Genomic DNA, 15,352 nt, shown 5'->3' on the forward strand with positions numbered 1-15,352 from the left:
ATGTGAAGTGCTCTACATACAAAACACAATGCCGTAGGAGAAAAACAGGAAGAAAAAAAAAGTCTTCTGTAAAAAAGAAAAAAAAAATAAGGATAAAAAATGAGGCTGCATCCTGCCTCCTGATTGGGTCGGACACCTCATCTGCATCACAAGCCGTGTTCACACAGACTGGTCGTCTCTCAGTTCTGCAGAAGAGCTAAAAACATGATGTGATTGGTTATGGTACACGAATATTTCTATTTTTCAATATGAAATGACACATTGCTGTAACATTGGCCAACCATCACTGAGTGCGTTTGCGAACTAGTTTCCTAAAGTGGTTTCAAAGTAATTATAAGTCAGATTACATTATGATTGGGTCAGTGGTTGTAGAGACAGTTTTTGTACTTAGCCACGCAGTTTCTTAAGTTCATCAGTTGTTTATCGGATTTGTCTGGTTTATAAAACATTTCTGTATCTAGGTCTGTTTGAGCTATGCACCAATCTTGGTGTTGACAGGTCAAAATTTTTAAAAGCCTTCTTGAAAAAACTATTTTTAAAAAAAGTCAAAATGGGGCGTCCTGGTGGCTCAGTTGCTCAGGTGAGTACAAGTGGGTTTTAATCCGGTCTGGGACCTTTGCTGCATGTCATCCCCCGCTCTTTCCTGTCTGTCTCCACTGTTAGCTATTAAAAAAACCACCAAAAGTCAAAATGGCAGTAAATCCAATATGGTGGACTGTGGGTGGTCCCATTCGCAAAGTTTTGGAGCACAACTGCATATCTGTACCGAGTCTCGTGTCACTTGGACGTTCTGGTCTTTTTATAGCATAACTCTAAAAATTTTCCATCACACTAATCAATTCTGACCAAAATCCTTTATCGGTATGGTGGAAAAAGACGGGAAAATGGGGTTTGGGGCAAAAATGGCTGAATGGCTTTAATGCTGAAAAATTTGGACACTTAATTATAGCGCCACCATCTGGCCAACAGTGGTTGGCCTTGCTTGAATAATGGATCATCACAGGAACCTGCTTACCAAATTCGGTGCTGTGGGACTTTTCAGAGCTGTGAACAGTTTTTGAGGAGAAATATACACAAAGAAAGAAACAATCCAAACAAATACAATAGGGTTACAATGAGGCTTCAAACCCTAATGATGGTGACTATAACTACCTGTTATAGAAAAACTGTTTATCACACACTTGGGGTTCAGTTTATTTAACACAGACACATAAAAACACTGATAAAATGTTAAAATGCTCCAAAGCACATTACAATCAAGAGACAGTAACTGTAAAACACCATTAAAATAATAAATAACAACCACAATATAAAATAAAACCACCATAAAGTAAAACCAGGAAAACAAACTAGTAAAAGCAACATCAAAGGCTGGATGAAAGCAGCTATTTAAAATATTAAATTGTGGCATGAAAGCAAAGTCATTAAAAGTGTTTTTAGGAGTGATTTGACAGGAATTATTTTCTCTAATGCTATACTATAACTCTAATATATTGTGAGCCTATAGCATATTTACTATTAGATGGAACATGAATCCATTTATCCTCCTCCTGTCAGCGTTGGGTTGCACTCTACCCATTAATGGAAAAACCTGCCCTTATAACACTTTGACACCATTAAAAAACAGTTATTGGCAATCTAGGCTACCTTGCATTTCCCATGTAGTAGTTTAGTGTATTTTTCTTCTGCAGCTACAATGGAGTCTGATATCAGAAAATGTTTCAGGATCTAAAACATCAGCGGTAAACGTCAGGTTTTGGTGTCAGTCCCTCAGAATCAAAGAGCGAGGGCTTCTTTCTAGAGCCGCCATTTTGCACAGAGAGACGTTCAACAATCATACAGGGAGAAATCCATCGTAGAAGAGGAGAGAGACCAGTTTCTCCACCCACAGGAGCAGGAGAGAGACCAGAATGCACTGCAGCAGAGAGACAGGTTGGGGTTTGAGTAAGTTACACGGCTGTGATCATAGACATTGTTTATGAACTACTTGTTAGTTGATTCTATTTATACGCCCATAACGACCTTTGATTGAAAGAAACAGGTTCACTCCCTTCTCTGAGGGTCATTGAAAGGCATCTCGTTTTTTACTGCATGCTTGCTGAACTGCTGCAGCAAATCAAGTTCTTTCTCACTTTGCGTCCATCAGAAGTTAGTTAGAAGGAACGGTCAGCTGTTTTATGTTACATTATGCTTATTTGGTTCCACTGTATAACATGACAGAAAGACCTGTCTGTAGTACTAATGCAGGAGAGATGCTCGAGGGGAGTTTCCTGCATGGCTTCACTGTGCGATCATCCTCTGGCTGCAGGGAATCATTCAGACAGGCAGAGTGACTCAGTGAAGCTCAGTGAAGGTAGAAGCAATTGGATTTTCTATTATCTTCTCCACTATGCCTGAAGCTCATCATCTGCCATTAGTGTTTTACTGTTTCTAATGCAGTGGAGCCAGGAGGAAAACATAATGTAAACATCAACTTTGTCCCATTTATCCCTGCAGTCTCTCTCTTTATCTGTCTGTCTGCAATGCATTATTGATCTGTGTCTGTCTGCTTGTCTGTCTATCTATCTATCTATCTATCTATCTATCTATCTTACTATCTATCTATCTACCCGTGTCTGTGTGCATGACTGTGCAACCCTTTGCCTTTCTTTGCCTGTGTGTGTGTGTGTGTGTGTGTGTGTGTGTTTACACTCTAATCAATATTCCACGTAGGTTCAAGACGAGCGGCTACACAACAGCGACCCGACTCACGTTCCTCGCCTCTGACAGCTGCTTCCAAGCAAACAATGGAATATGGATCAGTAGCTGCTGCAGGGCGCAGTGTGTCGACTCAGACTGCACTAATACCCAGGAAGGTGTTTTTTACCGTGATTTTGGGGTTTGACAGTGATGCAACACCAGCACCAAAGGGCCTGTAATCTCAGCAAAGGATGCCTTCAGTGATATTATGGCTTTTATACAGCGGTTATCAAAGGTGTGGATCATCTGGAAGGTTTTCTTCGATGTAGCATGCATACACAAGAGTAAAAACCAGGGGAAAGCAAGAAACTTTGTTAACTAGTTCCCTGTTTGCCATGTTAGTTGGCAAAAATCTTCATCTTAAGTCTATTATTGTGAAGAAATCTGCCAAAGGGGTGGATGGGCATTTCAAGCAAAAATACTATTTGATATTCACTGGGAACTATTCGACCATTCTTCGAAGATCCCCCCCCCCAACCCCCCCGCACAGATGGTGCGAACTAGGCTAGCCATATTGACGTTAGCTAGCCAGGCCAACTAGCAAGCTAGGCGGAAGTTAGCATGGAGCTAGCTAGCTAAGCCAGCTACCTAGTCCGACTAAATAGCTATGGTTTGCCCTGAACCGAGAGCGGTAAAACGAGAGAAGGACCGGTTCAGGGCTAATCAAGCCATAGCTATTTACTACTAGCAAGCTATATAGGCGGACATTAGCATAGAGCTAGCTAGCTAAGCCAGCTACCTAGTCCGATTAGCCCCGATAGAGGCGCCGGTAAAAACAAGGGGAAATGTACTTTATAAGACAAGACGATATTTGAAAATTCGAAAATCATGACCCATCTCTACTTGTTTCCAATACAAATCAACTTGTTTCAAGAATTTTGTAGAATCAAGTGTCATTTTCTTGATAGTAGTGCAGTGATCTGCCTTATTCTGACTTGTTTCAAAATACTGACACTAATTTCTAGAAAATTCCTGAAACAAGTGAAGCTGCATTGGAAACAGGTGGTGTTATCGCACCTCATTGGCAGATTTTTTCTCTTGGTTAAAGAAAAATAAGATCTGAATATGGCTGAATATGAGACTAAATTGACTTTTTTTGTGGTTGATTGCAGCCGTTTCAGCTTGCGATCCCAAAAATGAAGCAATATCTACTTGCAACCCCCTGTAGCAGCCATAAAACCTCTCACTGACTGAACTCTCACTTGATTAATCATCCAAGAGGCTGAAAATATCCATTACTTCAGTGAAAAAACAGTTATCATAAACATTAAAAACCTAATAAGGAATTTGTTTATCAGTAATATATTTTCTCAGGCTCCATAAATCATCTCGCAACCCTTTCAAAATAAACTGTCAGCCCTGCGGCGGGCGCCGAACCCCCCGGGTGAGATCTGCTGCAGTAAAACCCAGACAGGTTGATGGGAATTATCAGCACAGTTGGAAAGCATCTCTGACCATTCAGATTGCTTGGCTGAAACTCCATTTTGTTTTGAAAACAATTCAGAAGCGACCTCGACGACGGCTGCTTCACACAGAGAAGGAGAGCGTTGAGCGATGTCTGTTGTTTTTTTTTTTTGTCCATTTCTGCACCTCTGTCTCTCTGCTGGGGGTTGAATCCATTTTCTGATTTTCTAAATGTTTGTTTTTGGCTCATTTGCTCCACTTCTCTCTCTTCCTTGGTGTCCCGTCACTTTCTTTCCTTCCCTCCTTTCCTGCTTCCTCCCCCAGCCCATCCCATCCTTCCGGTGTTTTATGATGCTACTGATGCCATAATGTTGTCGTCTTGTGTTTCATGGAGCTTGGCATGTGTACTGCAGTAGTATGTTGGGTCACCATACTGCAGCGTTGTGGAATGTTTGGTCATATATTGGGTATAAATAGCTTTTGGACCCCTTCCAACCCCAGTGCATCTCTTGACCCTGCTGTGTCCCAATCTACACCTTATATAGAGTCACTTCTTTTCACAAAGCGCCGTGAATATACAGGAGTTTGTCTTGGTGTGGAGACAAATCGAGAACTCATATAGTGGCATAAGTTTATAATAGCAAACATGGTACAGGAATAACAGGACTGCAGATGCAATGCAAAGCGATAGAACAAGACATACAGTACTTATTAATGGAGGAGACCCCATCAAAACCACCTTAACCCTAATCCTTAAAGGTCCCATATTCTCCACTTTCCAGTGTTTTATTTTATGTCTTGAGGTCCATTCAAAGCTGTGTGTGTGGTGTCATGTACCAAAAACACTCTCAATCCATTTTTACACGTTCATTTTCCAGCATCTCTCTGAGCTTTACCAAGAACAGGCTGTTTCTGTCGCCGTGTCTTTAAGGCTCATTAATATTAACGACCCCTCTGTTCTGATTGGCTAACCGTTTCAAGAGTGAAACGTGAGCTACAGGTAGGGAAAACTCTCTGGTTAATAAACAATGACAACCGCTCAACCGCTTTGAAAAAAACACTTTGTTAGTCTATTATTTCTTACAAAAATGCTAATGAGCGAACCTTTGTGACGCCACAAAGTTACGGAAGTCCAAACGGCTCGTTTAGAGGCTCGCTTTTCTAATATGGATTGTGTGGATTTAGTTGGCGACCGTGTGTTTTGATACTTTCACCATGTTTAGATAGACCATCCAACTCCTTTATCATCACAGAGGCAAGGGGAGTCCTGCTTTACACCATATGGGACCTTTAATGTAAAATTCAGGGACACAGGAACTTTCTATTAATAACTCATTAATAACCCTGTAAACCATGCATAAAAGGCATGAGAAATCCCTTAATTACTAGTGTCTCCACGAATCAACCCATGAATAAATCCCTTAAAGTCGAGATGAAACGGCATTTCGAGAGTATCTAACTTCCGTATCGTGACGTATTTCCGAGTGAAACAGGAAAGACAGGCGGGACATAACGTTGGGAGGAATTTGATTTGAACGTTGAAAAGTGGGTGTGTCATAACACCCGAAGACACACCGAAGTACCGTGCTGTTGCTAGCTAGCTAACTAATGAATCTTAGCCTCTTAGCTCTGTGCGCTAAAAGTTGAAGATTGATTGATGGGTGGATGTCATGATATTATTGGTTGAAATTAGTTACGGGCATGCTTACGTAAGCACACGGCATATTTTGTTTTACAGGAAGAAAACATGATTGAATTTTGATATAAGAATACAATGAAATTGATTTTTGGTATTTTTTTGGGCATATATTGTTAAATAGGTGCACAATATGACCGGGGATGTGATCTAAAAGGGTTAAAAAGGCATTTTTCATTTCATCTCATCTTTAAACACCCATGATACTAACCCTTCTTTTTTAAAGCTGTGTTATTTTTAATGGATAATTAATGTTTATGTAATGGAGATATTAAGGACATTTAAGGGAAAAAATTAAGGGGGGCCCAAAGCTGCGTCTCTAACCTCCAGGCTCCTGCTGCCCCCGGCGCCTGTTGAGAACGACAGTTTGAAGGTTATTTTTTTTAAGATGTGTCTGTTTTATCAGGAATATTCATAAGGTGAAGAGTCATCTTTTCAAGAAGTAGGTTATCTCCTGTCACCCTCTCCCATATCTCTTCTATCCTCATTCTAATGCACTCTTATCTTAAAGTTATAAAAGCCCTTCTAACTCTATCCTCAACTCGTTTTCCTTAGTTCTTTTCCTAGTACTTCTCTTCTTCATGATCGTTTTTGGGTTACAGGAATATCGACAGTGCTGCAGCTCTGACCCGTATACTCCTTACTATTGGTTGTAATTTTTGCTGAAATGCAGTTAAAACTATTTCTGTCCGAGGTGTGACTGAGTTCACGTCCCTCTGCAGCCCGTCTCAGTTTTCACAACGCTACACGTCTGTCCTTATTTCTCTCTTTGCGAGGTGTGAAACAATCTCTGTATCACAAGTCGCTCCTCCTATCAAACCCCAGTATGGGACTAAGAGCTGGTTTCCTGATATGGTAGGCGGTCAAGTCATATTACAAGATTACACTGTTTGATTTTGGTTTTACATATTGTATGTTGGACTTTTTCATTGTAAGAGGGCGTTGTTGAGGATGTAGCATTTACGTAGCAGGCCTTGCTAAGTGTATGTTAGCAGCAACAGTAGTTAAGTTGTACAAGTGATTTGATTTTTATTTTCAGTTTTTTTGTAACTTGAAAATACAGCAATACGACTGTTGTTTTGTGTGGTTTTGTGTGTAAATGTTCAGCTTGGTTACCGTGTCGGCTGTCTTGTTAGCCAAGATGCTAACAGCTAGAAAGCATGTAGCTAGCACTAAACGAAGATAGTTTTCTCTTGTTAACCTCTCTCTTGTTCCTCTCTTCCTTCTATCCACCTTTCCTCTTTATCTCTTTCTGTTTCTTGCTTTCTTTCTGTGTGTGTGTGTGTGTGTGTGTGTGTGTGTGTGTGTGTGTGTGTGTAGGTGTGTGTGTGTGTGTGTGTTAGGTGTGTGTGTGTGTGTGTGTGTGTGTGTTAGGTGTGCTGGCAGCAGGGGTTTGTTTCCACTGCAGGGACACGGAGGAGAGGCTCAACGCTCTGAACCAAGAGCCAGACAGACGAGCTAAACCTGGACCAGAAAAAGAAAAGAGAGAGAGAGAGAGGGAGAGAGAGAGCGAGAGGAAAGGGAGAAGAAGAAAAGGAGAAAGAGGGAAACAGAGAGAGAAAGAGAAGGAAATAGAGTTAGAGAAAGGGGTGAAGAGCAGATAGAGAAAATGAAAGGGAGAGCAAAGTGAGAGAGAGGGGGACAGAGGAAGAGAGAATGAAAGGAGAGAGAGCAAAGAGAGGGAAAGAAAAAGAGAAAGAGAGAGAGCAGAGTGAAAGAGCATAGAAAGAGAGAGAAAGAGGGAAAGGGAGAGAGATTAAAAAAAGGGAGAGTGAGAAAGAGAGAGAGTAGAAAGAGAGCATGGCAGGGGACAGTGACGGCAGAGAGAGAGAGAAGGAGAGAGGGAAAGGGAGAGAGCAGAGTGACAGAGGATAAAAAGAGAGAGCATAGAAAGAGAGAAAGAGAGCGAGTGAGCATAGAGAGGGAGAGAGAGAGCAAAAAGAGAGAGGGAAAGAGAGCAAAGAAAGAGAGCAGAGCGAGAGAGAGAGAAAGAGAGAGAGTATCTGAGTCATGTGACAGAGCAGCACGTGTCGGCCGGCGGTGTCAGCTCTCTCCTCTCTCTCTCTCCCCCTCTCTCTCTCGCTCTCTCTCTTCTTCCACTCAGATACAAGAGGTCCTCTCAGCCAATCAGGACGCAGCGTCTCTCTATCACACTGTCTATCTGTCTCTACCTCTCTCTCTCTCTTTATAATTCCATCTCTATGTCACTCTAATCTAATCTCTCTCTCTCTTTAGTTGTCTATACATCCCTACCAACCTGTCTCTCTCTCATCTGTCTCTCTCTCCATATATATATATATATATTTCTGTCTCTCTCCATCAGTCTCTCTTTCTGGTCTGTGTGGGAAAAGCTCACACACATACACACACACACACACACACATGATGACTAGGTTAAATACACTGCATGCTAAGTCTGCCTCAGAATATAGCAGCTATACGGATGGAGAGAGAGAGGGTGAGAGACATAGAAAGACAGGAGAGAGAGAGAGAGAGAGAGAGAGAATTACATGTATTTTTCATGGATGGTCTTTCTGTGGTTGTGTGTGTATGCAAAAGTGTGGGTGTGTGTGTGTCCATGTTAACATCTGTATTGTTTAGTGTGTGTTTTTCCTTGCATGTACATATCCATGTATGTTTGCATGTGTGTGTATGCGTGGCTATGCGTGCACGTGTGTTAGCGTGTGTGTGTATGTTTACTTCCATATTGTTTGAGGGCCTATGACCAATCTGGGTTGATCGATGTATACACACACACACACACACACACACACACACACATACATGCTATGGATTAACTGGAGAGTGTTACGTGAGCGAACATGACGTAACTGGTGGATGGTTAGTGAGATGGAGGCTGTGAATGGAGCGGCTGTGGTGTGTGTGTGTGTGTGTGTGTGTGTTGGGGGGGGGGGGTTGACAGATGTGACTCCGCAGACTAATCGTTATGTTGACTGTAAACATGCCTCTGTCAGAGAGGGAAACGCCATACGCCTGGACGAGATGATGAGCCATGCAGAGTTAAGACAGATAACACCAGAGTCATTTAGAGTTAAAAACCCATTTGCTTCCGGCTGTGTCTACTTTACATTTCCCCCGTTCAACATCGCTTTTGAAATACAGACTTTACAGTGTTAAACCCAGCTTGAAATAACCTGCTAACAAAGAATTAAGAAGACGTGGATGTGACATTTAGGTTTGTAAGGCGATGTGTTTTTGAGGGAGGATTTCCAGTATTTCTAAGACTTCGATTTCTGTCAGGATCTGGCTGGATCTTGTTGAGTAAACTAATGCAACTGTCAAATAAATGGAGCTTTAGCGAAGGTTCAGTCTGGAAGTCTATCTTTTGCAGGCTGTAGTTTTACTTCTCATACCATTCTGCCATTCACATCTCTCAAGCATGCTCACTCATTATTTCCTTGCTGTCATTTCCCGGGGCCGTCAATTGAGATATCAGCTGTTCACATCAGCTGGTCACATCTATCCAATAGCATAGCGACACACCTCCGTTGTTAGCCTATCATCTTGCTGCTGTCTTTTTAAATATGTTTCTCTCTCTCCGCTTTAGTCCGTTCATGCTGCTGTTATGCACACCCCTCCACCGCCCCGTCACCGCCCGGTCTTTACAGATTCATCAGCTTCATCAGCTTCATCAGCTTCATCAGCTTCATCACTCATCAGCCTCATCAGCCTATCAGTCTCAGCAGAGTCATCAGCACCACCACCAGAGTCTGGACTCCACGGGGGGATTTATCTTGCTGCTGCTCAGGGCTGGTGCCCCTCGATTACAAAATCTCCCTGTAGAGTCTAAGCGCCAAAGACTTTCTTGTCAAGTCTTAATTTTCACTATATCATCTGTTATAATAAACAATTATCTTTACTTCATTCACTTGTCTCTCCTGATTGAAACCAGTGTAAACCCAGGTTACTGAGGGAAATCACAGATTTTCAAATCCTGTAATCAAACTAATAGTAATAGGAGTGTGTACAATTAAATATACCCAATATCTAAATTAGTTAAAGTTTTTCAATCTACATTAGTCGTTTTCATGTTTCTGCCCATCCTACACACCTGTGTTTGCTACCAGTGTGCAGTTGTCAGGATGGATGAGTTCATAATTTCCTCTTTGTTAACCAATCTGATATGCATAAAGTAAGCCTACTGCACATAATCAGCTGATAGGCCTACACTACACAGCTGTCAGGGTGGCCGAGTGGTCTAAGGCGCCAGACTCAAGGTTCACCCTTCCTCGGTGTTGAGGCTTCTGGTCTCCAAATGGAGGCGTGGGTTCAAATCCCGCTCCTGACATAAATTTTAATTTTCCACTCTCATTGGCTGTTGCTGGTCTCCATTCACATTTGAGTCATTGACCAACTCACACTACAGTAAGACGTCAAGATGTGTCCGGATTTGAGTCATGAACAACAAAATCACAAACATCTGTCAATGCTGAACAATTCTCCAACTACCTGTTCCACCAAACTCATCAATCCTATCACTTAAATTTTAAGTTAAATTGATTTCTTGACCCTGCAAACATACCCTTAGGTTTTGAAATCAAGTTTCTATGTCTGCTGGTTTCATAGTTATGGCTAAAAAATGATTAATTATGGAAATCCCAGATCACCACTAAAATCCAATCAATTTTACCTGGGACCAAAGCCGATCTGTCCACCAATTTTCATGGAAATCCGTTTGTAGCTTTTTGAGATATCCTGCTGACAGACAGACTAACAGCGGTGAAAACACAAACCTTCATAACCGTCAGAGGCAACAAACATGAAATAATAATGACCTCTTCCACCAGCCGTCCAGTTCACCTCATGCTCTCACATGCACACACAACCCAGACTGACTAAACTTTGCTAATCTGCACATGGACACTAATATAAGCTCTTCAGGCTATTTGTCTATGTAGTTGTACTTTGCACATCTGTTATTTATGCATGGCTTGCTATTCATCAACCTAGATGTACCTTGCACATCTGTGACTGTGCCAATGGCTGCCAACTATGTCAGTGTTGCAGCACTGGAACAACTCTCCGGCTCTGATCGGATATTTGTAGTGTGTTTGTGTTTAGTCTGTCATCCGGTCTTCCTTGTGCATCCACTGTACTTGGCAATATAAAACGATTTTGACTCTAGTCAATTTCACAATGCAGCCTTACTTCTGCTGTAATGGGATTTCTGTTCTCTAAATAGAGATGTGGGTTCAGCAGCATTTTTGTATTATTCCGGATGAGAGCGTTCACCAAATGAAAGAAGACAAACGTTTAAATTTGTCATATGAAGGAGTCGGCTGTCTTTGGAATTATTTTCTCCTGTTTAGGTCTTTAAGAAGAGGAAAGGAGGAAGTGTGAGTAATTCCCCATCTGATGTACATAGAGTGACTCAAACCACCACTGCCCATAGCCAGCTAACAGGAGTGCTGAGCGCAGCTGTCAGGATGGCCGAGTGGTCTAAGGCGCCCGACTCAAGGTTAATCCGTCTCCAGGGGGCTTCTGGTCTCCAAATGGAGGCTTGGGTTCAAATCCCACTCTGACAACAGTTTATCCTAAAATGCTCATCCCAAATCCTCAATTATGAATCTTAACAGCCACATCGGCCTAAGCTCTACTTGTGATTTTTACGCTGTATATTGGCCACTTTCTTGTTACTACTAAACCAGATATGACTCAAATCAAATCGATGAGTTCAGATGGCATCGTTCTCGCCTGGACAGACGAACCGAACTAGAGGAGGAAACACAGTGTTTGAATAAATCTGGAGCTCCAAACATGCTTGGTGTGTATTCAATGGAAATTCAGCATAGCAAGTGATAGAAATGTGAAGAGAAAGAGAAGAAGAGGCCTACATTTGCCCCAAGGTTTACTAACTACCGAACCAGATATGATTCCCTGTAGCCTCAGATGTCAGGATGGCCGAGCGGTCTAAGGTGCCAGACTCAAGATTAATCCTTCCTCACTAACGGGACTTCTGGTCTCCAAATGGAGGCGTGCGTTCAAATCCCTCTCCTTACAACAGTTTATCCTAAAATGCTCATCCCAAAGCCTCACTTATGAATCTTAACAGCAGCATTGGTCCAAGGTCGACTTCTGGTTTTTACATTTTATATTGGTCATTTTCATATTACTACTGAACCTGATATGATTCCCTGTAGCCACAGATGTCAGGATGGCCGAGCGGTCTAAGGCACCAGACTCATGATTAATTCTTCATTCTGTCATGGGACTTCAGGTCTCCAAATGGAGGCGTGGGTTCAAATCCCACTCCTGACAAATATGTTCTGTGTGTGTACTTCCCAACCTGATACAGTTGTTGTTACTTTACATCCTCTAGCGGTGTAAGGTGTCAGACTGAAGGTTGAAGCCTTCTACTGTTGTGGGGCTTCTGGTCTCCAAATGGACATGTGGGATCAAATCCCACACCCTGACAACTGTTTACCGTAAAATGCTCATCCCAAAGCCTCAAGTATGAATCTGAACAGCCACATTGGCCCAAGGTCTACTTCTGACTTTTACAACGTTACTACTGAACCAGACATGATTCCTTCCAGGCACAGCTGTCAGGATGGCCGAGCGGTCTAAGGCGCCAGACTGAAGATTAATCCTTCCTCACTAATCGGACTTCTGGTCTCCCAGTGGAGGGGTGGGCTCAAATCCCACTCCTGACAAATATATTTTGTATATTTCCAGTGAACTGAACAGGTAGTATAGCATCACAGTCCTGTATAAATAAAGTTTGCCAAAGTATATCGGTCTTTATCACATGACTACTGAACGGATTAACAACTTTCATGTTTTACTATGTATGTCGGCCATTTGATCTTACAACCCAACCTGATACAGATGCATGCAGTCACAGGCTAACTTTACATCCTCTAGTGGTGTAAGGTGTCAGACTAAAGGTTAAGCCTTCCACTGTTGTGAAGCTTCTGGTCTCTTAATGGAGATGTGGGATCAAATCCCTCTTCTGACAGGTTTCTTAGTTGAAATGTGGAAGAGAGAGACAGTTCTCCTTGTCTCTACTGCATAGCTCTTGAAAAGTAGTCACTGGAAGAAAGAGATTTTTTGGTGGTCCTTGCTTTATAACGTACATTTGTCATTTCAACATTGCTAAACAACATGAGAAAGATGTCCAAAAAATAGAAACAAAATCCACTGGACTTCAATGTTTCGCCACTCGTTCATTATAGAACTGATGAAGCCTCTCGGAGTGGTGAAACGTCTTCAATTCTAAGTCCAGTGGATTTTGTTTTTATTTTTCGGACATCTTACTACCTGGATGACTGAAATTAATCTACACAAACACCATGAGAACAGCTTTCCATATACACGGTTGTTATGATGATTGAATGCTCACTACTCACTAATATATGCTTTAGTAAAACAGGCCATACTTAGCTACAGAAGCTGATGTTGCATTGTGTTTTGAGATGAATCTGTTCTCTGTGGTAGTTCATGGCACTAACGCTGCCAGAATTAGAGGTTCCATTCCCTGTGTAGCTCAATAAGCAGAGCAAGACACTAACACTGGGACCACCCATGCTAAAAATGTATACACTACTGTAAAAGGCTTTGGATAAAAGCCTCCGCCAAATGGGGAGTAATGTTATTTTTTGCTTACTACTTCATTCTTGCTGCATAACATTTAGTCGTTAGTATGCAAGATGAGCTTTCTGACAAACACATCCCAACTCTCTCTCTCTCTCTCCTGTTTAGATCTGGAAGAGGAGGAATGCTTCCCTGTGTCCTAGTTTCCACAGAAAACACTTTCCGTTTCCCCTGAATGGAAATCGAGCAGCGAGGCTATGGGAATCATCTGACAGGCGCAGAGCAAATGTAGTTTTTTTTTTAGGCTTCAGCATCTCACATGAGGAAGAGCTGATCTGCGGTCAGCTTTTATCTCCCAGGTCGCTGAGGAGGAGACAGTCGGGGGGAGACGTGCCTGCTGATCCGAGATCGGTGACGCTGCTCATGGAAGCTTGAAAAACGCCGGCCTAAAGATAGAGAATAATGCCAGAGGTAAATATAGAGGCGGTGGGATGTTTCCTTGCTGCTGGTGCATGGCAACCCACCTCCCAGTTCTGGTCATTTTTTATCATCTTGAATTTAAGGTTTGCTGGTGACCTCAGCACACTCAAAACCTACCGTAAAAGCTCAACAATGTATGGTTGTCGATTTTGAATATAAGGTTGTTTTTCTTCATTTTAAAAAACGACTTTGATGATACACTTTTCATCTGAAAGCAGCGATGTGCTTGACTAAATATAGACAAAAACAGAATAGCTCATCGAAGCGCATTCTGCTCCAGTATTGATGTAGGAAAATGACATGCCTATCTCTCTTCTCTGTGTCCAGTATGGGAGAAAATGTGGTTTTCTTCTTCAGCACACTCAAAACCCACTGTACAAGCTCAAAAATGTATGGTTGTTGATTTTGAATATAAGATTGCTTTTTTAATAAATAAAAATAAAAAAATGACTGATGATGCACTTTTCATCTGAAAGCAGTGATGTACTTGACTATATATAGACAAAAAAGAGAATATCTTGTGGAGGAGCATTCGGCTCCAATGTTGATGTAAGAAAATGACTGAAGATTCACCCCTTTACATGCCTATCTCTTCTCTTCTTTGTACAGTATGGGATAAAATGTCAGATCAAACTCAATTGCAAAAGTTTTTTTTTTAGTTGTTTGAGTCCACTGGTAAATTTGACATATGCGATCCACCAACTCCCTCAACTTTTATGACTGATTCACTTTTTATTCCTGCAATTTTCTTGTCTTTTTCATGTTTTTTTTACTTGAATTTAAGGTTCAGACACGATCACTGATGTGCTGAATAAGTTCTGTGACCCCAGCACACTCAAAACCCGCCGCAAACGCTGAGGAATGCATGGTTGTCGGTTTTAAATATAAGGTTGTTTTTCTTAATTTTAAAAAAAATGACCGATGATACGCTTTTCGTCTGAAAGCAGTGATGTGCCTGACTATATATAGACAAAAACAGTGGAACGGCATTCTGCTCCAATATTTATGTAGGAAAATTACATGCCTATCTCTTCTCTTCTTTGTACAGTATGGGAGAAAACATCACATCAAACTCCACTGCAAATTCTGGCAGGTTAATGTTCAGAGGTTAATCTCACACAGCGTGAATTAAGACCTTTTTTGAGTTGAGTTCAAAATTTGGCGAACATGCGATCCACCAGGCAGCAGCTGATTGATTCACCTGCAATCCAAACCAAAATACAGTATGGAGGGATGCAAGTGCAAGGGGCAGTGCAAATCAATTTTAAAATTTGACACATAAACATAAAATATTGACACATGAAATATCTGCTGCGTGATGGACCGTATTTCTGCCGAATTTCCCAGCGGACCCCGACGATTTGGGGAAAGGTCTTAAATCAAAGAGACGAGAGCGACACACCCCTCGGTGCACTGGACGTTTTCAGGGGGTCAAACCTGTGAATTTCCAGTTTCCAGGACAGTCTCTCCCGGCCTTCC

The 15,352-nt window shown here is 41.8% G+C and overlaps 2 non-coding genes across 2 annotated transcripts; both read left to right on the forward strand.

Moving 5' to 3' along the window:
* Positions 1–10,039: 10,039 nt before the first annotated feature.
* trnal-caa (transfer RNA leucine (anticodon CAA)) lies at positions 10,040–10,148 on the forward strand. Its single transcript has 2 exons — positions 10,040–10,077; positions 10,103–10,148. It is a non-coding gene; the product is annotated as a tRNA-Leu (tRNA).
* A 1,860-nt stretch (positions 10,149–12,008) lies between these two features.
* trnam-cau (transfer RNA methionine (anticodon CAU)) lies at positions 12,009–12,118 on the forward strand. Its single transcript has 2 exons — positions 12,009–12,046; positions 12,073–12,118. It is a non-coding gene; the product is annotated as a tRNA-Met (tRNA).
* Positions 12,119–15,352: the final 3,234 nt, after the last annotated feature.

This window comes from Centroberyx gerrardi, chromosome 16, assembly GCF_048128805.1.
Source record: "Centroberyx gerrardi isolate f3 chromosome 16, fCenGer3.hap1.cur.20231027, whole genome shotgun sequence".
In the NCBI taxonomy this organism is placed as follows: domain Eukaryota; kingdom Metazoa; phylum Chordata; class Actinopteri; order Beryciformes; family Berycidae; genus Centroberyx; species Centroberyx gerrardi.